This window comes from Poeciliopsis prolifica, unplaced genomic scaffold (genome assembly GCF_027474105.1).
Source record: "Poeciliopsis prolifica strain line A6 unplaced genomic scaffold, Auburn_PproV2 SCAFFOLD016, whole genome shotgun sequence".
Lineage (NCBI taxonomy): Eukaryota > Metazoa > Chordata > Actinopteri > Cyprinodontiformes > Poeciliidae > Poeciliopsis > Poeciliopsis prolifica.
Window position 1 is genome coordinate 6063620 of NW_026562391.1, and position 24564 is coordinate 6088183.

Below are 24564 nucleotides of genomic sequence, written 5' to 3' on the forward strand. Positions count from 1 at the left end.
ACAATAAAACCTCTTAGGATCTTACATTCTCCTCATAATTCAGTCATTAAGTTGTGATTGTTTTTGTTATTTAGATGTATAAAGAGGTTCCGTGGCCTATCACGCAAATATCCTCATTAGAAAGTACATAAGAATAACATCTGTAAACAGCTGCCTTGGTTTTTGTTGAAAGAGAGCCAAAAGTGCTGTAACCTTCATTCAGCCAACTCATCAATAGTGCTGCCTTACTTTATGCGCCATACAGCCGGAATAACTTCCACCGCTTTCTCTGGCATTTCTTTAAAATAACTTTATATCTTGAGAATGTAATGTACACATTCTCAAAGTGCTACTGGTTACAACGTAGTGCAGATTGATGCTGGTAACCAGCACATTTCTGGTTCATAGTTTTAGATGGATCAGAAGCCCCTTTTCCACCAAACTCATTCTAGACATGTACTAGTGCTCCCTTGACACCAATTCTTAATATTTCCACCGCTGTAACCTTTTTCAAGAACCGACAAACTGATTCTTTATTAACTCCAACTCTGTCGATGGCTGGAAGAAAAAACCACATTCATCTGGAGTTGGAGAAAGACCAGTAACAGGTCAATACCTTGCTGTTAGGAGTTTATGTTTTCATCTGTCAAATTTAGAAGAAAATATTGTAAAAAAAAATACAAATAAAAATTCTTCTGCACTGATGAAAAGTCAAATTAGAACCAAAGTAAGACAAATCGACTGTCTCTGATATTTTGATATCAGCTGTTTTCACAGAGTTTAAGTAGATCAATGCTCCATATAGAGCTGAGCTCACAAGCAACATCTGCTGCTGCATCTATAAATGCCATTTGCGACTCACTTCTTAAACATTGTTGGTGTTTTAATATCTCCAGGAGTTGTTCATAAGTGCTGCTGTAAATGGAGTGATTAACTCTGGTTTTCCAGGGCTGCTGATGTTCAACTTTCATCAGCTTATCCAGGATTGTGAAGCATTCACAACCACTACTTGTTAGTTCAAACACCGCAAATAAATTAGGGTGGTGATAAAAGGGCTTGTCTTTTCAGGGGTGCTTGGATAGGAACAATTATTAGTTCTGTTAAACAGTCTCCATGCACGCGGCGAAAACTCCTTCACTAAACTGGGAGAGGCAAACCAGATGAGACGCTCAGTGGTGCGTTCATACCAAAGGTGCCCAACGTGTCAAAAACGTGTGCACTTTGAAATGCATACGCTTGACATTTTGCTCTAAACCTAGCGTCTGGACGCTCAAAACGCGCCTCAACGGCCGTCAACTTGCTTCCGCATGGACTTTGAATGTAAATCGGAAGCGCCCGACACTCAAAACGCTCTTGGTGTGAACGCACCATAATAATTGATGAAATTACAACAATTAGCAGTTGAAGATGTGTTTTATCAGTCACAGGATGTGTGGTGTGCATAGCTCTCATAACTTGAATTGACCAATATTTAACAGTGACATTGATAGGCGACTGTTCCTCACGTGGAGAACCCTCTATGTCAACCTGCTCCAGCTTGTCAGTGGCATCTTCGATCCCTTACCTCTGTGTGTCTGTATCATCTCAATGCCCACCTATTCACCCTGAAATAATTAGTTGCCCCCTCCTTGCTGGCATTCTGTGTGTCAATAGATTTATGATGATGAGGCCTGGGCTGTGAGGTTTATTTATTTATTTTTTGTCTGGTTGTGTGCCAGCAAAACAAAGGGGAACACTGCTACCCTGCTAATGTGAGGACACAAGGTTATTTACTGCAGGCCGGAGCTGCGTCATGGTTATGGAGATAGCCTAACGCTTGGGCAATAATTTATTAGGAGCTTGTGTGAGTTTGGTGTCTAGGAGTGTCTGTATGTGTAGTTCACAAAACAGGCACATATTTCTGTCTTAAGCTCATGCTGGATAGACATACTACCTTTAGGCTTACTTATTTAACGTTAGAAAATCAAGCTTCAGTGAAACATGTTCTTATTCAGAGTGATAGAGGATGAAATGTGACTCATCTCTTCTCCATTTTTAGTACAATGTTGTGCAAATCAAATGTCTACTGTTGTCGAAGAGAAATGATGATGAATTCATCAAACGGTTTTTGTCCCATTTCCACCCATATAAGCTGCTAATCTGATCAGATCAAAGAAACCACCCGTACTTATCTGTCTTTTCTTCAGCCAAGGGAGAAACAGACAGAAGCTGAATAGTCCTTTACAGACAAGGACATTTTGAATGGTTGAGAGTGCAACAGTCCAGTTGCTATGACCTCCTCACTCTGATCTGTGGGTCGTGAAATGTTGTCTAGAGGTGGAAAGAGAAAAATACTGCTCTCTGCTAAGAGTGCTTAAAGTGAACATGGAAAAATGTCTTTTTTTTTTTTAGGAACAAGCTTTTGAAAACTCCTCAAATGCCTTCAGATAAACCTATTCTGTTTAAACTGTTGAAGAGTTGTTACAAACTAAAGTCCTCAGGCTAATATTTCATCTTTGTTGGGTTGATTTTCAGATTTCCTTGGAGGAAATAAAGTATGTCTGCAAAATGTGGCGTGGGTGCATCTTAATAAACTGGAGATGTTGAGAAGGCTGTGGAAAGACAACCTTCCTAACCTTTGGACTTGTCTGCCACCTAGCCTCACTGTTTTACTGCAAAGGAATGATTTCTCAGGTACAGACACATAGCTGGATTTGAAGAAAAATTACTGCAGTTGTGCTTGTCTTTGATGGCATTGATATTTTTTGAACATTTTTGGGATTCCTTTTCATTTTTTAATTTAATTTCCTTTATTTAACCAGGTAAACCCTATTGAGATCTTGATCTCATTTTCAAGAGGGACCTGGGCAGAAATCTGCAACACACACCAACCTGGTTACAAAATAAAACTCGTAACCGGGCAAAAAGGGACAAAAGATTTGAACACCAGTAAAATAGTTTTAATTTCCTGGTATCATAACTACAGTAATATCTTTAAAGCTGATTTTGAAAAGTGAAGAGAGACTAAGATTAACCTACAGTCTGTCTCCCTCTGCAAAATTGCATCCAATTGTATGTAAGTATTTTCACTTTCAGAGAATCTTAAAAATGTAAAATACTTACCTGCATGCAATAACAAAATTTTTGAATTGAGTTATTTCTGTATTTTTTGAAATATTGAAAAATAAAAGACATAGTTCAGAGATTTGAATAATTTCCACATCTGCTGTAAATTGACCAATAGGAGAATTAGGAATTTGGGTGGTTTAGGGACTAGTATTAAAATTTATTATCTCTATGGTGATTTATTTATCTTAAATTAAATAACCATACAGAGAATTGCTGCTGTCCTCAAAGTACTGCTTTTTACCAGAAGAATCAAAAGGTCAACTAAATAACAGTTTTGATTGGTTAGCCCATTTGACATTGGCCACAAAACTTTAGAAGGTAATTAAAAGTTCACTATATAGACCCTTAAATCAGAATATATATATATATCTTTTTTCTTTTTTTTTTTATCTCAATAGCTCCCTTGAATCCCTCGAGGTCTAAACCAGGTAATTCCCTTCACACTGTCAGATTTCTTCAAAGCCCATCAATCCCCAGAAGTCTCAGAATAGCATATGATCTACTGTAGTTTTGATTTGAATCAAGACAACCGCTGGGGGATATTTCTGTTTCTCTTTGATGTAACAGGAAGATTAACCTCAGAGAAAGGAAAAAAAAAAAAACAAGTAAAGCAGGAGCTGAAGTGAAGATGATCACCAATTTGAGACACAGGTAGAACCTAATTCACTTCAGTTAATAATCTTGTCTAATGTTTGTGGGGTTTTTTATTTAGCTGTATCAATGAGTGAGTTATTTTGTGTAACCTGAACCACCTATTATTGTCATTCAGGCAAAAAGGGTTTTGTCTGTATTTGACTGGTCACCAGCAAGTTCTGTTGAAACGACCAGCTTTATTTACTTTGCCAGTGAGATGTGACTGCTATGAAAACACATCTGGTTTTCACAATGTGCTGAACGTAAACAGATGTCTGCACTAAAATTAATTTTTGCTCTTTTGAAAGAGTGGGGTGAAAATGTTTAGAGACATAGATTTAACTCAAGGAACATACGCAATCACGTGAAAAACGTTGAACACTATTAAAAATATATATAATTACAACTAAATATGGGAAAAGAATTTAAAATAAAATGGCCTTACACATTAAACAATAGATGGCAATAAAAATGTAATGTGTCTCCATGATGCCGGCTTATCAGTGGGCAACACGGAGACACTCTGGAAAGACAACCATGCATGCACATATCCTCACATCTACGGAAGGGCAGAAGTGACAAAATAACCCACTTTTAATGCTTTAGGACCAGGCACTTAATGTTGATAGGAAAAGTGGAATATGGATATTATGACCTGGTGTTAACTTCATAGATGCAAACACATTTATGAACAAATTTATCTTTGCTCTTACAAATTTGACGAAACTTCATATTTGTCAGCGTCTAACAGTTGTCATATTTGTGATAGTCACATAATTTAAAGACGAAACGTGTAACAGCAAGACGACAACAATAGTTTTACACAGGATTTAATTTGAATATATAATATCTATTATGCTGAAATGATAGAAACGAAGCAAGGAGCATCAAATTAGACTAAGGTACATGAAAGACTTAGAAAGAAAAGGAAGAATAGAAAAAGAAGAAAGTGTGGGGATATTCCATCGTAATCCTGTTGCTGTTGAATAATTTAAGTGTCTCCTTGCAGACATTAATTTCCTATCATCTACTTTGCCTCTAATTCACAAGGAGAATTAATGAGGATTGACACAGCTGCTCTTTCTTGTGCTGTAAAAGCCAACATGAAGCGCTCGATAAGCAGGATGGAACAATGGGAACGTTGGTCATAGCCTAATCATTTATTTTACATTTAATTCAAGCCTTCATTAGCTTCCTGGAAAATGTGTTAAATAATGTGGTGATGTGAATAATCTGCTGTAATAGTAATAATCGCAATTATCAAAGTATTAGAGATAGGCTTCTCCTCTATTTAATGGGTAAAAGCTAATTTACTCTAAATTGAATGAAGAATTTACCGTCATCTTTGCCGTGCATTATCTTTAAAAGGTCACCTCTGTGCTGGTAGAAGACATGTCGAGGACAGAGCCGTGCACCTGATAGGCAATCTGTTTCAGAGATTGATAGCTCATCGCTGCCATCAATGAAATGGCCATGTGGTTCTTAGCATTCTGTACGTCTTCATTGTTTTCTTCAAGGACATCAGCGCCTCACAGCAACGTACAAAGCGACATTTTCCTATGATAGAGAGGGGAAAGTCAGAGAGAGGGTATGAGAAATAATAAAGGGTTGGTCCAAAGACATATACGACTGTCAGAGATGTTTACACAGAAGGTATGAAAAACAGCGTTATGGCATCACATGGCTCTCAGGGTTTACTCGCCCCGGGCAGGAAGGACAGAAACGGCGATTGGGAGGAAAGACAGGGTGTGGCTTCACAGATCTATCATCTCCCCGGCCAACTTTAAAGGCGGAGAGGGAGAACCGTCCTGGGAGGACGTTTACAAAACCCAAAAAATGCAAGGTAATGCTCAGTAGCATTACACTTTGTTTCCTAAACTAAGCATTTAAACCTGAGCATTTTTACAACCATGAAATACAGCATAGTGTTGCTGGACGAGTTGTTTCCGTAGTCCATCTCACCTTAAATGATCGACTGATCATCTAAAAATGACATTTCACTGTTGTCATATAATTATTACCTGCATCTAGAAAGTAGGTCAGATCGTTTTTGCTTGATTTTACTTGAAAGTGTGATTAGTAGCCAGAGGCTTTTTAATGGGTACTTGCCGAGGATGATGGTGGAAAAGCAGGAACTTCCTGCTTTTTCGAGCAGGAAGTTCCTGCTTGAAAAAGTTTTCTATTGCTTTTTATACATGTGTGTTAAAGCGATGCACAGGCCAACCATGCTGCATAAATTGTGCAATTTTGTCCCTCCGTTGAATCTTAGATCACTTTCATAAATAAGACATTTAAAATATGTGTGATGTTTTTGTTATAAGTGTGTAAATGTTTAAACTTGCATTTACTGAATGCAACTTCAATATATATTTAAAAATCCCTATTGTGTCCTCAGTCAATATAAAAAATGAAGTGGAAGCCAGTTCACTAATTTTCATAATATATGACTTAAAATTTGTCTAATTTTCAAAAAATAATTCAAGGGTGTAACCTTTATTTTTTTCTGAAACATTTTAATAAGAGGTAGTCATAAAAAAAAAACATTATATCTAATAAATTTACCCAAATGTAATTAATCAAATTTCCCTCATGTTTTCTGGTAAAACTTAAACAGTTTTTTTTCCCAGTGTCCTGCTTTCTGAATGTGTGAAGGTAAATCTTTTTTTTTTTTTTTTTTTTTTTTAGGCTGAACGAACTAGCGCATTTCAGCGGCATCTCCTGCATTCCTGGACGCATTTCATTTTCTGTCAGAGTGCCCTGGCACTTCTTTTCCCGCTTTGGCTGAGCAAATTTTCAACACTTCTTAAGGTAATTTAAATCCTTTTGCGTGGAAAAATGTGTCTGTGCCAGATGTGAAGTCAACAATCCTCTTGGCACCTGTGTGACGGCAGTTTAATTGAAATGTCAGCTGATACACTCCAAATCCACAGATTTTAAAAAAATGTTTTATTTTTTATTTTTCTTGTCCCCAATGTCCTCATCTTGTCTCTGCTCTTCTCTGTTCCCACTGCGCTGCCCTGAGTTACAACTTCATCTTTCCTGCGTAGCCGAGGACGGGAGGTGAAGCAATGCATGAGGTGAGGCACTCAATGCCGCATTCATTTGACCCTTCACCCCAACAATGGAGGCTGACCCTGAGCTGCTCCTCTAATTAATCATCTAACCTTCTCTTCACGCCACCAGCTTCCCACCCTGGGTTCTCAGCTGACCTGAGATGGCCTCCCCCTCCCTGTCCCCCTCGAAAAAGAGAAGAACTCTTCTGCTTCTCGTGGCCACGAGGGTTGAAGACAGTCACCCAAGATTCCGCTTGACTGCAAGTATAAATCTGACGGAAGTAATTACCCATCATCCTCCAGGGGCCCGGAGCGCGCTTCCCGCCTCCTCTTCAACTTCGACGTAGTTCAACCTTTTTCCACTCAGATGGGAGGAGAGTTGTGGTGCATGAGCGGGCAAAGTCGTACTTGGAGTTAATTGCCTCGGGCAGGTGAGGACATCAGTTCCAGAGTGTGCCCAGACAGATGGCTCTCTGGAGGAAGGTTCAATCAACTAATTGTGAAGTTCTGATAGGACTGTGGGGAGGTGTTGACCTCCAGCTGGGGCTCAGGGACATGAGTAACATTTGTTTTATTAGCTTGATTCCAAAATTTCCCATCTTCCGTTTCAAGCTCTCAGATATTTCTGCAACTCAAAACATCCCTGTGTTTGTGTATGCAGACGTTTTTGGAATTCAGAGATCAGAAATACCACTTTCAGCTATGCATAAACACATGGACGTACGGAGCAAGGCCGCGCTCAAGCATTTGTCCTTGCTGCCGCCTCGAGCTGTGGCCTTAATTGCCATGGGAGTTGAAGGAGGTGTAAATAAAGCTGTTGACTGGGGTGAAAATTCCTTTGCAAAAGAAAAAAAAACAAAACATGAAAATGATTCCCTTACTCACAGGGTTCATGAATAGAAAGCAAATGCAAAACAGGTTGTTTTAAAGGGCCCAGTCAAAACAATAAACTTTCCGACACTTATATGTGTCTGTATATATAAAAAACCAAATAGGACGTTTAACAGTCCTTAGATTTTAAGCTTCTGCAACAATTTTTTGCTGCTGAACAGGCGCCCGTAGTTTTCTAACTGTGTTGCTTTTTTGATCGTCAGCTTCTCCATTTCTGTGACTGGGAGAGAGCTGGATTCCTGCTCAAACCCAGCAAAGTTGACTGGCGATCGATCACTCATGATGTGAGATTCTCCCACTTGCTAAACAGGAGGGGGGAAATGCGTTACGATTTAACATCAGCATTATAGATGTCACCAACAACCTAATCAATCAAAAAGCTCAGTTTTTGCCTTTTTTTTTTTTTTGCAATTTTCCTTCATTGAATTAATTTGTTGTGTGTCAAGAATGAAAAAGGATACGGTGAGTTCTCAAATCGATGCCGTTACAGAAAACACAGAAAAAATTGTTTTTGTCAACTGAATATAACATTGGTTTATCACCTTATCTTCAGATTGATATCTACTACTGCACAAATGCGCATTTTATAAAGGGTGGAGAGATCAATGTCCAACATCAAATTATGTCAAATTAATCTAAAACCAAACTACTGAAATTGTTCATTACTTGGTAAAACAAATGTGAGCATGGGAGAAGTTAAGCTAATTTATTCTGATTATGACACAACTGTTCAGTACAATGTAAAGCGCTGTATAACTTGGCATGAAAATCAATTAAACATTTGTTTCCCATCATGTTTCATTACTTCCAGCAACATAACTTGCAGCACTCCTACACATTCCCACGTCAATGCGCCACTTCATAAAATGAGAAAACCTATACAGTGTTTTGAGCTCCAAGCTGGCCATTGCAGACGAAGGCATAAGGCCACGCATGGCTTGGTGTTCGAGTGGCTGCTTCTTTAGAATAACAATAAACTCTAATGGTGTTTGGATGCACATTTTTAAAAAATTGGATTTCTTGGGGGTGGCTAAAGTGGATTTCTCGCGCTGAAGTGGACTGCAAAGTGGAACACTTGCTGATGTACAGTATTATATTTTGCTTTCCGGCAAAAAAAAGAAAAAAAAAAGTATTCCATCTCTTACCAATTTGTTTATGTTTTTGCAAACAATTTTTAATGTCAAAGAAGCGTTAGCTAGCCAACAGCTACAGAAATCCAGTTTTGAAATGATAATTTAAGTTATCAAGAGACAAACATTATCCAAATAAATAATTACCTCATATTCCAGATATATGTTTGTTTTATAATTGGAGGCAACACTTGTCATCAAGGGTTTGTGGTGACTAATAATGTTTTTACATCACTGCTGTCTTTCAGAACTGATTTTGTCCAAACTGAAGATTTTCCAAACATAAATCATCTGTTTAAGGTCATACAACAGCACCTCACTGCATTTAGGTCCATACATACATTTTCAACTTTTTTTTTTCCTTTAACAATTCAGTGGGGAACTTTTTGGTGTGCTTTCTATCATTGTCCTCCTGGATAACCCAAGTGAAGCTTGAGGCCAGTGTGACTGTCACATCTGAGAATTGTGTTTATTTTTTAAAATTAAAGCTGTTTATTGGTGATCCAGAATATTTTATTGTGGCAAAATTGAAAAAATAAAATGTGTAACAAAGCAAATACTTTTTTATGACACCGTTTCTCAGTTGTGCTGCTGAAAGTGATTTTTTTAAAACATATTTAGTATTAAAAAAAGTAAAGAGCACTGGCCAACACTTGTTTAACACAGACATGGCAGATCAAGCATCACTTTGATGGAAAAGGGACTGCAGAGCTTTGTTGCTGGAAGCCATGCACGCTCTCTGACAGATTGACTGTCATAAACGGTGATAGTCTGATTACTCCAAACCTCCTTCTAGATTACACATTCGATCCACTTCGAATCCCTCTATTCGTCATGTGTGAAGTGTTGGGCTGTCGGCTGGTGATGCACTTGATAAACGCCACCCTCAGAATGCAGCAACTCGCCGCGTCAACCTCCCCGAGTCTTTGACTGTTTCAACTGGATTAAAACGGTAATGAGAAGCTGCAGCTCAGCTCGAGACACAAGTAAGAGTTTGAAGGATGACTTCCGGTGTCAAAGCTATCAGGCACTATGAGAGCTCTGCTGGATTGGTTTTGTTTCCCTTCTTCTTCCCCCCGTAGCCCATAGCTCATTCACCCCACGCATTTGCCGAGCTGCAGTAGATGGAGGCAATGAGCATCATTTTGGTTAGCTATTGAAAGGCTTTTGTTCCCTTGTTTTGGTGCAAATGAATTCAGTTTGTATTTGAGTGCAGAGCTTTTAGCTCAAGCTGAACGATGAATGTGTCAAATGAAGTGTGTTACACAAGCTCCTTGGCCCAGGGAGAGCTGCGCTGCTTTCACTGAGCAATCCCTTGTGTGGGTGTGTTTTGTGCTTTTCAGACTGAAAATGGCCTGTGTGTGTGTTTCCACATGTGCACAGTTGTGTACGTGCAGACGGTGGCAAGCATTAGTGGGCCAGGAGTGGGGATCCAAACTGCTTTTACAGAGGTGAGAGCATTGAACGTTGGCTAGCCACAACAACCACAATGACAACTATAAATCATGTTAATGGTGCCTCTCGCTGTGGCTCCATCTTGATCAAAGTGAGGGGATGAAAACATGACAGCGTATGCCAAGAGCACTGCCTGAAATGTCATCAGAGAGAGAATGGCAGGAAGTTCCACAAACAAGTTGATAGGTTCTGTCAGAGCTTTAAGAGCTTTCTATTAACATGCGTCACTGAATGGTATGATGGTGGCAATGGACTCAGTTTCAAGATCTGACACTAATTTCAGTCACTGCCAAATAAGGGTGTAGCTGTAATGTTTTTCTGAGTTTAAATCAGCTTTAATCAAAGAAGAATTCAAGTAAAATCTATTTTAAGTTGTAATATCTGGGCGTGACGGTGGCGCAGGGACGGAGGCCTCAGTCCTCATGGGTTCGACCCGTTGACCTTTCCTGCATGTCTTCCCCTCTTTCTCTCACAGCCTGCTATCCTTTTGGATCATTGTCAAATAAAGGCCACTGGAGCTGAAAAACAAAATTTTTGGTCAAATATGTGTTTGACCTTCACCCTCATGGAAATGCCGAAGAGGTCATGAGAGTTTGGTTGTCCAATTTTGAGATGTGTTTAATGATTCTGAAAACTTCCAAGTCATCCTGTGGGAGGTGTTGGGGTAGAGCAGGGTATCTGAGATGCTTCTGGTGCTTCTCAGTTCCTGCTCTACATGTTTTAGACATGCCTCTATTCCAGAGCATCTGATTCAAATGATTGCAGGACCATCAGGTACTGCAGAAGCCTGTTAATCACCCAAATATTCAATCCAGGTGTGCGGCAGAAAGGAAATAGCTAAAACATGCAGGGCAGGGGGGCGTGAGGACTGGAATTGAGAAACACTGTTCAAGGGGTTCAATGACCAAATCAAGAGTTACATCTGCGTTCTTGGCAAAATCTTAGTCCCAGTGTGGGTTGGACTTGTCTCCGATCTTGTTTGTGGTTTCAAAGCAGAAGCAACTTGTCTGGTTTGGGTATTTCTCATCTTTATTTTTTCATAAAAATGTGCTTCTATTGGAATTTTCAGATCATGACCTTCAGGGAGTTTGGGCTAGTATTGCTGGGTAAACTGATGTCAGAGTTTTTTCTCTTGTATGATGAATGGACAGACCTGTCTGGAGCAGACGGAAACAGGGGTCTGTTGAACTACTTTTAAGGCTTTAAATGTCGCTGACCAACAACATCAACAATCTCGCCCGTGTTGCCCAATACATGAGCGCCTCTTTCATCTGAAGGTCAAACATTGGCAATGTGCTACGCCTCTTTTCCGTCTCCCAAACCAGAGAAATAGTAGCTAGTCACCTGAGCTGGTATTGAACAATCTGCTCACAGAGGCTGTATGTGGAGGAACGTCGAAGTTCTGAACACGTCATCTATCCATTTCAAATGGAAAACAGTTCTTTCACACTATATCAGGAAAAAAATCCTCTCAAGTCTTTCACAAATAAAATACTATAAAACAGGATTTAAAAATCACTTAGATCAAAACTACCAAAACATGCAGTTTTACAATAATTTACTATGCAAAACAAAATGTTTCAACTTGTCCTGACAGTATTGGTTCTTTATTTTGAACTTGTCACCTCAGGGAAAGGAAAACTCTCGACACTTTATGGCCTTACTCCGATTCTTCAGAGAAACAAATGTTATGATGTTTCAAAAACAACAAGCTGGAGGTCACGCTGCGCATGACCTGAAAAAAGAAAAAGGTAACATCTGTGGAGTCTCTCCATGAAGCACATCTATTGCATATTTCCTCTCAGTTATCTCTTTGATGTATTCTAAAGGAAATGATCCACTAAAGTTAAAGTTTCTTGCAAAGCCTCATTTTGTCTGTTTTGATGTTGTTTGGGCCACCTGCGGCCCAAACAACAACTTGAAGGATCTATGGGTATTAGGGCTGTTTGAGAAAAATATTGAAAACAGCGACTGCGTGAAAAATGGCAGAGGCATCATCAGCAGTCATTTCACATAGTCATTCAGTATTGTATTTAAAAATGGTTAGATCATTTTATGATGGAGCACAGCCAGATGAAGATTATAAATCTTTTTTTTTTTTGCTAACATGTAAGCTTAAAGCACAAATTTCTCCCCTTCACTTACTGCTCCCTTGTAGGCTTGTAGCAGTGGGCATGACCTTTACGTTATGATGAAATGGGCTAAAATTAAAGCATCAAAGTCAAGCCAAAGATGAATTTTCTCATCCCTGCGCTTATATCCCCAGACAGAAAGAAAAGCTTCAAAAATATGCATATTTGAACAGCATTTATCTTTTGTGCATGTGGCATTTCATCTGAAACCGCTGGAAGGCCTGGAAATCATTCACAGGCAACATCATGTAAAGATGCTGTGGATGGACCGTTTTATCCGTCTTATTTCTGTGATAAAACCCGTCAGAAATCTTTAAGAGTTCAGTCAGTTTTTCATTCTTTAGTGTCTTTCATTAAGGTGGGGCATGACTGTTTTCTACCTCTACTGATGCTAAGTATCTTTTGTTTGTCAGATAACAGCATAAGTCTGACAGAATCCCTGTCGTAATGCAAAATTGGATTGTATTTAAATCTGTTATAGTCATGCCGTTTTCTCAGAGATATCCTCAATGTGATCGGATGATGTTGGTTCGCTATTCAGATTAACGTAGAGAAGGTGCAAATTATTCACAATGAACATGACAATTTAAGTTTGTAAGTTAGTATTTTGACTTGTTAATGCCACATGAGATGTTGTGAAAAAGTAACTGAAGAAAAGACCTTTTTTATTATTGTTGACATTTTTATTGAGAAACCAGATTACATTACAATGCTATAATTACTTTGATTTCATTCTCATTTTTACACTCTGTTTTCACACTTTTTTCTTGACAAAAGAAAAAAACAATACCAACAAAAAACAACCAGAGCTTAAATGGAAGTGGCCTGAGTACCAACAGTCATTGACGTCACACATCAAATCAAAACATCAATCTGAATGATAGCAAATGTTACTGGAAAAAGTCAACAAATAATAACTTAAATTGTGATCTCACATTTGAGCTGGAGACTTTGCTGCCATCGCTTCTGTGTTTTTAGTGGTCATTTTGTTGCGCCTGGGCTTGACGTTCCATGCGTATTGTCACAACTCATCACAAAATGTTCTGCTAAATTCTGAGCTCTCCTGTTCTCACTTTGTTTTGTGTTTTTTATTTCGAGTCTCAGTCCCAGAAACGACCATAACTATCATTAACAGAACACCTCAAACTGATGATGGGGTTATAGAAACGATTCATTTTAATCACAATCTATCATACAATATTGCTCACAAGTTCAAACTCATCCTAAAGTTTACGTAATAATGAGCAGTAGTTATCACTGGTGGATTTATTTAATTTTTTTATTTTTACATTACATTTTCTATCTCTGTAAAGCCCTAAAAAGGTGACTACCGTACGAATGTAATCGTCTTGGATAATAAATTATGTTTTTATCTCTGCCTTTCCACGGAGCTCAACTTGTTAATTCACAAAGCAGCCACAAATACAAAGGACTTTTCTGCGAGGAAGTGCAGTCTCAGACTCATAGCCTTGTACCATGGTCTGCTGTGATGAAGAGGGCAGCCGTGCTGAGGCGTGACCGAGGTTGTGGGGCATGAATCAAGATCACCATAAACCGAATTAAAAAGAATAAATACTTAGCTTTCATACAGACCAAGTGATTTATTCTACACTTTCATGGCGCTAGCTGAACAGTGGCCGCCGAGAAATCAATATGTAATTATAGACATCCTACCCTTGGCTGTTCCTCTCTCAGCGTTTACCTCCCACCACACTCAAAACAAATGTCAGAACAGGAGTTGGCCCAGAACAACAAGAAATAAAAGGCATTTACCTGGAGAGCACGGGCCTTTTTAGTCTGTTTATTGTCTGTACATACACAAACCTGGGCATTTGTCTTGGAGGCATTTTGTAGGGTTTTTTTATGTTTACGAGTAGGATTTTACCTCATAGAAAGTTCACTTTTCGTATTTATAAAGAAGAAATGGCAGGAAAGAGATGTAACTGAACTGAGAAAAAAGATCTTACACAGTGTGTTTGTTTAGAAAGTTTTTGAGATTTTGCGTTGTAAATGTAAGCTATCGCAGCTTATCATTTAAAATTTTTTAAAATTTAATAATGGGGAAAATGAATCCAGACACAATAAACTTTTCATTTTGATCAGACATGGGATCTAAGATGAAACAAGGAACCGAACCTACTACACGGAAATACATTTGATATGGAGTGAGGGAAAAATTGAGGATATAGAGCATAAGTTATGGTAGACAAAAGACTGATGCAATGCAGGGGCGACGATTAGAGTGCAGGCAGAGCAGCAGGAAATATCGGAAACAAATCAGGGAACAGTCCAACAAATAAAAAAATGCAGTAAAACACTAGGCCTATGACAAATAGTACTGGCTCTTTTATGGTCTGTCACCAGTCTCTGGATTTGGTTTTGGATAAATCACTTTATTAGACTTGGCACTGAGTTTCAGTCCAGGTATTGTTTGCTGAGCAGTACCTCCAATCTTTAAGGCAGATCTTTTCACAGCCTTCCCTCTGTTGGCATTATTGCTGATTTGGTTAACAACTAAAGGGATGGAAGCTGAAGGTGTAGGTCACCACATAATTTGTCCAATTGATCCCCGAAGCTACAGATGCCAATCAGCAAAGTAAGTTTTAAGCGTCTTCATTCATGGTCATGTACTGGAGTGCTAAACACATGGAGCTTGTTTCAGGATCTGATCAGTATGCCTTCTTATTCTTATTCTTAATAAGTACTCACTGGAGGTACTAGACATAATCTTTCTTGATAGGTATCATCTTGGGATGTCTGGGTTTTCCTCCTACAGAAGCTACTATTGTGGTCAAAGCAGAAGATAAGGGCCACCTGTTCAATGCCCCAGGACTTGGACAAATCTTCTCTCGACCGAAATAGACAGATGATGATTTAAGGTGAGTAATTACTTTTGAACGTGGATCCCCAACTCATTGTAAAACAGTGTGCAGAGTACATTTTCAACAAAATTGTTTTAGAGGTTTTAAAACATGAAAACATGTACATTTTAGTCAAAACGTCCATGAAGAGACTGGTGTCATCATGATGGTTAAGAGGACAAACAAACACCTGTGGCTCAGTAGGTAGCTGGCATGTCAAGTGTGTGCCAGTCCAGCCCCACTTCGCACGGTTTCGTGTTGGATGAACTGAGGTGATATGGGGGCCTAGTGGGTGCTGTAGGTCTTGACACATTGATGAACAGCTGCACAGGTCTGAACTCTGCTCACCACTCTGTGCTCCATCTTGACTGAATCAATGAGAAAACCAGTCAATGTTTTCCCACGTTCAAGCTCTTTCCAAGCCCTTATCTGGCCCAGGCAGTTTAACGGTGACCCCCACACAGGTAGCTAGAGACACTATAATCCATCTCTCCTCGCCCAGACAGACCCATTTTATCTCATCACAGCTACCCCTGCCTCCTCCCACTCCACCTTTTCCCCCTTCTCACCCTGCTTCTCACTTTCAGGTCACTCAAACATCTTCCTCTCCCTTGCACTCTCTCCCTTGACATCTCGCACAGTTTTAGCTTCTCCTTATCTACGAACTCATCCATTCCCCGCTGTTGCATTACTCACTGTTTCCTGATCCATCTCCAACACCTCCGCTCATCCTCCCTGCCTCGTTCAGAACCCTTTCTTCTTGCTCCCTGCTCTCGCTGTGAGAGGCTCTCAGGCCCGGCCGCGGGGATCCAGAGCTTTGGCAAAATAAACACACCTACTATTGGCTGTCAATATCTGCTCTCAATAAGAGGTCGAAATGATTGAGGCTTCAAGGTATTTTGATACATCCCTGCATCCGGTGGCCTTCAGTCGTAACATCTGATTACAAAGAGTTTCAGAAAAGCAGCAGCAGAATTTCTACAAATTGAGGTTTTTGTCACCTTATTTTCATAATATAACCAACTCGTTTACAATGGCCCCCCAAAATGCATTTAAACTCTCCTAAGTTTTTTTTACAATTTGTCTTTTTTTTCTCACTTCCCTTTTAAAAAAAGTCAGAATACTGTGGCTCACAGTTTGTTCATCCCCCTTTAACTGGATACACCAAAATAAATCCTGCCTTGAGAAGTTACCGAATTTGTAGTGTGCTTAACTTAATTCCAGTATGAAACGTGACAATATGTGAAGTCCTCAATGGCATGTTAATAAATTTAAGAGAACTGCATCATGAAGAAAAAGAAACGCAGCAGACGAGTTAGGGAGAAAGTCGGGGTTGGGACATAAAAAAAATATCCAAACTCTTGGATTTGATTAATGGGACAGCTATTGTCTGTGTAGTTCACAAATCTGGTCCTGATGGAAGAAATGTAAGAAGAAAGGCAGGATATGTAGGCAAACACAAGAAAGATGGAGTTTTGGTCTGATGAGGGGCAAATGTAACTTTTTGGCCAATATGCAAAATACAGAAATTAACTTTCAACACAGAGTTCCTTACGATGACAGTGGTGGCAACAATTCTGGTCAGGGTTCATAAAACGGAGTTAATACAGGGCAATCCTGGAAAGTACCCTCTATTCTAGGACCAGCCAGTTTGGATTTACTATGCGTCTGTGATGGACCACTGACCTGTTTAGGGTGCGTCTCACCGCTTTGAACAGACATCGGATGAGTGAGGGATATGCCAAGACCAAATAAACAATATAATGATTTCACAATATGAGTCTAGCTCATGACTATAAAGAAATTAGCTTCCAGATGTCACATTTCAGCAGCAGTCCAATGTAAACACCAAAACACACCCTCACAGAATGCACAAGATAAGTCTATAATGTTATTTTAATTATATTCACAAAAGTTGTGGCAGAAATAGATGCATATTTTTGCATGCATTTGTTTCACATTGTCATTGAAGAACATGAATTGCAGGCACATCTAGAGAGATATGCCTTTTTGTCAAGACAAATGGAGACAGAAGCCATTTCACAATAATATCCTCATATTTTGCCGAGGCAGGATGTAAAAATATTCAGTTGATGCCATCAACAAAGAAAAAAAGAAAAAAGACAGAAAAACAAGTCTTGGTAAATGCGCCTCCATGGTTGTTGTCAGGTGAACAGATAATTTTATCGAGTGAATTGAGAAAGAGTTAGAATGAGAGGGATAGAAATTGAGAGCAGGAAGCAGCTTGGCAAGAGCATGAACAGCAGCAAACAAAGAAGTGGAGAGGCAGGAAGACAGGAGTGAAAGCCATACAGCGAGTCGGCAATGACATTTAGGATTCATTATAAGCTAACCCCGTCTGTCTCAATAAGGAAACCCAGCTGTCACTCTGATATACAACAAGGAATGTTTCCTACTGAAGTCTGGTTGTCCGCTGTAATTTGATGTTCACTCAGTAATATTTATGTGCAGCTTTTCTTCTCTTCTCTTTCCATTGTTTGTCGAGGAGGATTTGTAAGTAAGCAACATCAGCTTAGTGGGCAACACATGACCAGCAACAACACTCAGGTCAACTGGAGCAAATTATGCGCATTTATTTTCCAAAGAAAATATCCTGCTCAGCATCACACCGCCACAATGTTTCACCCTCACCATCCAAGCTAAAATTGAGATTGATCAGGTTAAGTCAAGTTTCCCACTTGCAATTGTCATGTTTTTGGTGCTATTATGAGAATTGAAACTTTGGTTATCGGTTAGTTGACAGAAAAAGCACTAGTGCAGTCTTCTGTTGCGTTAGTTCATTTGCTTTGTGATTCCATGTGGTTTTTGTTTCCCCATCTCAAGACCATTTCCTTTTCTCAACACAACTGTTGCTCACTGATATATATTTTTTCTGTTTCAGATCAAGAAATGTTTTAAATATTCAGATCAGCTTTGCTTAAAGTCCCTTTAATCCTCTTTGTTTCCCTTTCTGATGATCAATTTGAACTTCAGCAAGTTGTCTTTACCACGTCTCGATCCCTTAGACTTTAGACTCCTTTATTGCCCATTAAACTTACATAAAATGGAAATTTATCTTTGGCAATGGCACAAGAAACACACAACACAACACACACCACAGTCGCCACAAAACTGCATGCACAATGAACAAACAAGATCTGTAAAATGAAATCTTTTCTTTTAAAACAGAGATTTGCAAACCCAACATATGATACAGAAAAATATACAATGCAAGAATGAAACGTGAAAAAAAAGAACATAAACCTGTTTTTTTCTGTCATGGTTTGACAAGAAAGTTGTTATTAAGTAATGTTTTCAATTTGAAAATGAGCTTCTATTTTGATTTGAGGCCAGTTTCTTGTTTACGTTATGGGTTTTAGTTCCATTGAGTCTAGTTGAGCTCTGATTTCTACTCTTGCAATTTTGTGACTAAAGAAAAGAAGAAGAAAAGAAAAAAAAACTGGAGAGGTGTACAGAAGAAACTGAATGGTAAAGTGTAAGTCGGAATACATTTTGTCCTAGCAAGGCCTCTCCAAAAATAACACCACCAGTGCGCATATTTCCATCTACGCAACATTAATCGTCTCCGTCCCTCCTTTTCCCCTCACGCTGCTTTAACTCCTGTCCCTAGCCTTGTTACCTCCCACATTGATGATCGCAATTCTCTTCTTTTTGGTCTCCCTCAAAGATCCCTCCATAAACTCCAAATGGTCCAGAACTCAGCTGCTCAGATTATCACTGGAACGTCTTCATTAATTTTCATCGCATCGCTCCAGTTTTACAGCAGCTTCGTTGGCTCCTGGTCGAATTCTAAATACTGCTGCTAAATTATTCTGCTTTCATTCAAGGTCATCCGCAACCTCTGTCCTCCTTAACTTGTCCGATCTTCTTCATGGTGCCATCTCCTCCCGCTTCCACAGATCCTCCTCTGCCGTCCGGCTCACCGATCCCAGCACCATGGGGGTTTGCTCCCAAACTCCGTAACATTTCTCACATTGACACTCTTTCCCTACTTAAATCGGGACTTAAAGCCCACCTCTCCAAGACTGCCTACAGCTCGTGTTTCACTGTTACATCACATTTGTGCCTATGGAGCCATGTTACTTAAATACATTCCTATGGTATGTGTGAGAGTAAGACAAAGAGTTTCTGTTTGAACGCATAAAGTCACATCAGTGATTTGAGCTGTATAGCTGATTAGTTCACTGCTGTCCACTTGAGGGATTTTCCCAAAGGATCTTTGTACAAGGGAAGCAAAAATAAAAAAAATATCAAATCAGAGGGACAGCACACTTTGCCTAGGGCTACATGGCAGATATGAAGGCGATTCAAAGTTTTTCCTTCCACGTTGTCTGATGTCAGTCACCCCCAAGCATAAGTCACACTGAGCCCTGCACGACAAGCCTCTGCTGCTTTCCTTGCGTTCTCTCATCATCATTCTTCACCTGGGGAGCCGGATCCTGCTATCGATGCAGGCGTAATGCGAGAGAAAAGGGAATAGGGGAGATGAAACTTTCATAAGGTGCAACCGTCAGCCTGGGCAACGACAATGAAAATGCAAAGATTGAACTTTTCTTCAAGACCCGGGGCGGGGTGCTGAGATTACAGGAAGCCTAGAGGTGCAGAGATGAGTCGAGGAAAGGCAGGTGAGGTGGTGGGGGAGCTGCGGAGGGAAGATAGGCTGGGGAAGTGATAAGAAGAAAGAAATGGATTATCAATAGGCTTCTAATCCCACAGAGCCTCGGTGTTTAGAAACCTGAAACATTTAGTCTCTCCCCTTCTTTGTATTCCCCGTTGGTTTTATTTTTCATCTGAACTTTCCACTTTAGTCACATTTGCTTTTTTACCGGCACACCACCAGCCAGACGAGCAGGATGAAGAACTCTGACCAATCAGAGGCAGGAAGCTTTTTGAAAGCATTTAGGTGGAAGCTGTCTCTTTTACACCTCTGAGGTCATTTTCTGCAGGCTTTAACTGTCCTCTCTCGTTTTAAAGAGTCACTTTCGAAAACACACAGTCCTGCACTGGCTCCACGGCGCCTGCTATCCGCATCAGTTTATCTCTGTCTTCCAGGAAATTTGTGGTGCCATACTATGATCGATGGCTTGCTTTCAGAGACGGAGCAGCCCTCGACTGTTCGTTTGTGTCCGTTACACATGGCTGAGGAATGACAGCTGGGACACGGCTTTGCACCACGGCAAGACAAGTCGAGAGTCAGAATTGTTCTTAATCCTAACAAAATTTAAAAAAATAACAATCGCTCAAAACTAAATAAGACAATTAAAAAAATAATACAAATGCCTTTTGATAAACCATATGTGCTGTTGGCATGTAAATATGTAATTATATTGCGTGATTATACAGCATAAATCAGTGAAATGTTAGCTTCAAAAATGTGCATTCACCACACTTTACATTAAGATGCTGGAATATGTATTGTTTTTTCTCTGCACATGGAATGATACATGCTACCTAAACACAAGGGTGGCTACCAATTGCTTTTTTTTTTTTGACCACCTGGCCTTGCAGAATAAATTAATTATTATTTTTAAGCTTTTTATAACTGTATGATTCATTGTTTACCAACTTGAACGTTGTTTGGGAATATTGTTATCATTTGTTTGTGCATTTATTCATGTATTTTTCTTTGCTTATTGTTTAGATCACTAAAGAAAACATAATTTCTAAGAAACCAAAAGGCTAATTAAGGTCACAGTGGAATGCAGAGGAGCAATCAAACATATAAATATTCTACACTACCTGCAACCAAGAGCCAATATATAGTGCTGAAACCGCAGAGGGATTATTCTGGAGCTGTGCCTCAGTAAACAGACCAGCTTGGGGTTTGAATTATTAACAGGATTTTAGATGGAGAGTAACAGTTTTATTAAAAAGTTTTACTTTGCAGATTTATTATTGTTTTCCCTTCGAATAGACAAAGAAATGGGCAGAACGACTGAAAACACTGTATGAAGCCGCCGCATTTTCAGTGTTCATTGAGACATCAGAGAATCTCTGACAGCAGCAGGGAGCGTCTTGACGCTGGTTTAACATTCTGTGGTTGGAGCGGCTGTTGTTGTGTCATCACATCATCTTCATGAAACATAGAGATAGAAGAGCTGGCTGCAGCAGGATTCAGCTCGGATCTTTTTGACAGACTGAGTCAGAAAGAGCGCAGAGCTCCGCCTCAAAACCCTGAAACATTTACACTCTCGTGTTGGAGGACTTGTACTTTTAAATAGTGATACAACATGTAATGTGACACTGTAGTTCTGCAAACTGCATTCAGTTTGTTTAGAAACTAAGTAGATTTTTTATTCAGTTTTGTTTACATATGTAAAATCAGAATATCTATGCAGACCTTATAGACAGTAGTGTAGAATACAGATAATAAACAGTGGTGCATGAACTTCCTTAACAGAATAAAACATTTTCTATAATGCACAATCAGAACAGAAATGCTTCACCTCCAATGCACGCATACCAAACCAAATAAACAAATGTGCACCTGCATTATGACAACTCCTGCAGATTTTGCATTTGCCCAGCTGAATGCACCTCTCCACAAACATACAGACGTTTCCCAGTGTAGCCTGGGGTTTATAGTCTATCTCTTTTCTTCTTGGTTATGATGTTCTCTCATTGAATTCCCAATCATCCTGCTAACGCATGTAGCCTATCCCTGAGCACTCGCCTCCTCCACCTGACAACACAACAAGCAAAGACGAGGAAGGAGTGAGGAGGGCCAACAGGGAAGGCTGATCTTGCTCCGGAGTGTGTGACTGACATTTAAAAAGCAGAGCCTCGGGTTTTCATGCCCGGCATCCCTCAGACTCTGCCTGGCCTTCACATGCAGAGATGAAATGCGTCTGGATTCTTTAGATGTAGCTTTCTGTTTCTTCAGTACCTCTGACATATAAGACACTTTAGAGGGATGGTATTTAATGAATAAATCTGTAAAAAGAAACAAAACAAAACAAAAAAAAAAGGTTTTTTTTTTTTCTTTTTAACTGGCCTTTACTGGATCTGGATTCAGCTGAGTTTGTTTATACAAATGTTAGGCACTTCAACATGAAATTATCTAATGATTCTCTAGGCGTCACAGGTCTGCAGCTTTTTAGTTTTATTTACTGTTTCTGGTGCACACATACATTCACTGCGCTGACATTTGCTTTTTCTCAAAGTCGGCTTTGACATTTCTCAGTCTGTGGCCATTTAGAGCTGTGTAGGTGGAGAAAGCAGCAGTGATGAAGTTATCTACAGCTAGATTCAGAATGCTGTGAAAAGAACAAAAATGTTAATTATTATCAGGAAAATGTTGGAACCCATGAATCTTTTTTCTTCCTCTTTGCAAACTTGCATTACTCTGATTTGGTCTTTCACAGAAAAACCCCAACGAAAACAAACAGAAGTTTGTGATTGTAACACAATAAAAAGCTAAAAGGTTTATGGGCCGTGGATACGTTTGTAGGGTAGTATACTGTGCATTTAATGGGTGTAAGATTTCAGGCAATATCAGTTTATTTTGGCATATATGCTGGACTTTATCAGAGCTACTAAGGATGCAGATTATTTTTTTAACACTGCACAACAAAAAATGCTGAGACTCATTTCTTATTTTATCAGAATTGCTTTAAAATGTGACGAGAAATGTGCGTCTAATTTTGTAATCACAGATGGACAGGTATATAGAAATATTGCAGACAGACCAAACCTACATGTTTCTCTCACTGTATGTGAGTGTAGCGTATGTGTTTGCACGATGTTGTTGCTGAGGGCACAAAATCAAAGAGAAAGGAAAACAATACCGGCTTTTCTCCTCAATCTGTCCCCTGGCGGCTCCCAGAGACCTGCTTCTCTGCAGACCTACCAACCTCCTCCCAATATTTTCCTTCTCATTTCTACCATTTTTCCCATTTTCTCTGTCCTGTCCTGTTTTTCTCAGTGTTGCACGGAGCGTACTGCGGGAGGAATGTGCAGTTCTCCTGTCCATTGGGGGGCTATTTATGAAAGAAGCTGTCATAAACTCAAAATATTGTGCGCAAGAAGTTAACTAAAACTGGTTTTAGAACTTATTATCATGCCAAGTTGAGAGAACACATGTGATTCTCTCAGACAGCTGTAGTCCGACGTGAATTCTGAAGAAACAGAACCCTGTATTGTGTTAAACATTGCTATTCCTCACTTTTCAACATTTGCATTCTCTCCGACAACACGAATTATAAAGAGGACAGAAGAATGGACAACATCCTTGTGGATGGATTGGTTCCTGTTCGGACATTAGCGCAGTCCACGCCGAATCCAGAGTGATTACGCACTACATTTACCGTCATTCAGTTTAGCACTCTGTTCATTTCTCAAAGAGGAAGCTGTGGGGTGTAATTACAGTTTGAGGGATGTTTCTGTCATTAACTCTGTTCAAAATAGGCTCAAAAAAAAAAAAAAACACACACACACATGCCCACACATAGCAAAACTCACCAGCCTTCCTTAAAAGATGCAGCTGGCAATTTGGAACAGAAATAGTTACATGCCTTAGTTAAATATAGTTTCGATATAATTCAAGTTCAATTCTTAAGATGAGGCTTTCAACATCTGCAGTGTTTGTGAAACTGTTTTGCTCTTTTACAAATCTGTCACGATCAACAAAATTGGTCTTTTTGACAAAAATTGTCACAAAAAATTACCATAGTGCATTTGTGGTCATGTGTAGTTTTGGATGTCCTCCAAACATAACGTGGCTGAAAAAGCTCAATTTTAGTCTAATCAGACTAAAGAAATGTGTGTCAGCGAACTGATCTAACTTAGATCTACAATAGTGGCTTTCTCATTGCCTCTCTCCAATACAGCTGTAATTGGTGAATTGGTGTTTGCAGAATTTTTCCCAAACCAGCAACTAAAACTTCTCTGGTGTCCATCTCTTTGTGAGGACATCCTGATCTTGACAGATTTACACACGTATTAGTTTCCATATTCCTTTCATTTCTTGATGGTGCAATTGACTGAACTTCGGGGGATGTATCAGTGCTTTATAGATTTTTTTGTATCCATCCCTTGCCTTATACTCCACAATGACATTTTGTCTGATTTGTTTGGAGTGTTATTTTGTCTTTATGCTGTAACAGAAAACATTGAATAGTTGAGAACCTTCCCAGGAGTGGTCAGCTTACCAGAATTACCACAAGGGTGCATCTAGGTTTCATCCAAGGGCCATAAATAAAGCATCTTGAGCCCAATAAGCCTCAGTTAGTCAGTTCCCATCATTCATCAAGAGACAGGGTAAAAATGGCCTCTACAGGAGAATTCAAGCAATCTTCATGAG